Source organism: Schistocerca nitens, chromosome 1, assembly GCF_023898315.1.
Source record: "Schistocerca nitens isolate TAMUIC-IGC-003100 chromosome 1, iqSchNite1.1, whole genome shotgun sequence".
NCBI classification, from domain to species: domain Eukaryota; kingdom Metazoa; phylum Arthropoda; class Insecta; order Orthoptera; family Acrididae; genus Schistocerca; species Schistocerca nitens.
Window position 1 is genome coordinate 1070583053 of NC_064614.1, and position 2281 is coordinate 1070585333.

Consider the following 2281-nt stretch of genomic DNA (forward strand, 5'->3'; position numbering starts at 1 on the left):
TCGGATCGTAGGTGGAACGTTTCGCAATATTGTTCGTTATTCATTTATCGCGACTGATTGCCACGATCGCCAATACAGAAGATGTAGCTAGCTGCTGCGTAGACAGGCCTTCGAAAACCGTGCAGGAGAATTTCATATTCTCTCATTCGCTGCGCGCAAACTATTAGTCCTACAGAAAAAATTAACGGGACCTTTTTATAGAAACTTTAATGCAGTTAAATTTTGTGCTGCGATGTGTTTTCACTGGACGCCATGGTTTTCGAGTTATTCAAGAAAAATGTACAAAAGTTACCTCCAAACGCACTTCATTCCTCGCCAGTTGGGTTTCCTAGTACGTTGTTCGTGGCACTCCGTCTTACCACTGTATCACTGTACCGACAATACGATCCATTCCCGATATTCGATCTGTTTTTCGTCTCTATTAATTGGGCTATTATGCCACCAGCATAGTCGACTACATCGTTAACATTATTAATTGAGACGTCGCCATGAGGCAATGAAAGAGAAACGACTTTTGCAAACGTTTCACTAAAACTTATTACGTTGATAATTCGAGCCACACTTAACCCTTAGAGGAACAGTAGTTCGGTAGTGAGATGGTCTGACAAATACAATGATGTAATTGTTTATTTTATGCTGTTGCAATTCACGTTCGTTCCCGATATTCGATCTTTTTTGGTCTCTAATAATTGGGCTATTATGCCACCAGCATAGTCGACTATATCGTTAACATTATTAATTAAGACGTGGCCATGAGGCAATGAAAGAGAAACGACTTTTGTAAGCGTTTCACTAAAACTTATTACGTTGATAATTCAAACCCTTAAAAGGACAGTAGTTTGGTAGTGAGAAGGCCTGAGAAATACAATGATGTACTTGTTTATTTTATGCTGTTACAAGTCACAAAATTGTTACATAAAATTTACAAAAAAATACCAGTTTTCAATTTTTTAAGTGCTCGACTAAGCCAGTGGCGTAATACTAATGAAGATCCAATGTGGGAAATAATTCGTGCAGTCGAAAATTTTCGTACAGTTGTAGGAGGGAGTCCAATGAACAAAATACAAGAAATCCTGAGCTGTGGGGATTGAGTGTGGGAATGGGCGGGTGCGTTTGGAGGTCACCTTGTCGGTTTTAGATAAATAATTCGGAAACTACGGCTTCTAGCGAAAACGTATCCCAATAAAAAACTGAACAACATTTAACTTCCTCAGAAAGTCCCTGTTCATTTTTTCTGTAGGACCTAACATTTTGCACTTAGCGAGCGGGAGAGTATGGATCTGAAGGCCACAAACAGAATTTCGGGTTGCATAAAACGATATCGACAGTGGCAGCTGAATGATCCTGTATACAGCCAGTGTGGTCCGTTGATCGAGACCGGGGCAAATATCTCACGAAATAAGCATCAAACGAAAAAACTACAAAGAACAAAACTCGTCTAGCTTGAAGGGGGAAACCAGAAGGGGCTATGGTTGGCCCGCTAGATGGCGCTGCCATAGGTCAAACAGATATCAAATGCGTTATTTTAAAAATAGGAACCCCCAGCTTTTATTACATATTCGTTTTGTACGTAAAGAAATATGAATGTTTTAGTTGGACCACTTTTTTCGCTTTGTGATGGATGGCGCTGTAATAGGCACAAACATATGGCTCACAATTTTAGACGAACAGATGGTAACACGTAGATTTTTTAAATTATAATACATAACGTAGGTACGTTTGGACATTTTATTTCGGTTGTTCCAATGTGATACACGTACCCTTGTGAACTTATCTTTTCTGAGAACGCATGCTGTTATCGCGTGATTACCTGTAAATACCACATTAATGCAATAAATGCTCAAAATGATGTCCGTCAACCTCAATGCATTTGGCAATACGAGTAACGACTTTCCTCTCAACAGCGAGTAGTTCGCCTTCCGTAATGTTCGCACATCCATTGACAATGCCCTGACGCATGTTGTCAGGCGTTGTCCGTGGACCACGATAGCAAATATTCTTCAACTTTCCCCACAGAAAGAAATTCGGGGACGTCAGATCCGGTGAACGTGCGGGCCACAGTATGGTGCTTCGACGACCAATCCACCTGTCAGGAAATATGCTATTCAGTACCGCTTTAACCGCACGCGTACTATGTGCCGGACATCCATCATTTTGGAAGTACATCGCCATTCTCTCACGCAGTGAAACTTCTTGTAGTAACATCGGTAAACCATTACGTAGGAAATCAGCATACATTGCACCATTTAGGATGCCATCGATAAAATGGAGGCCAATTATC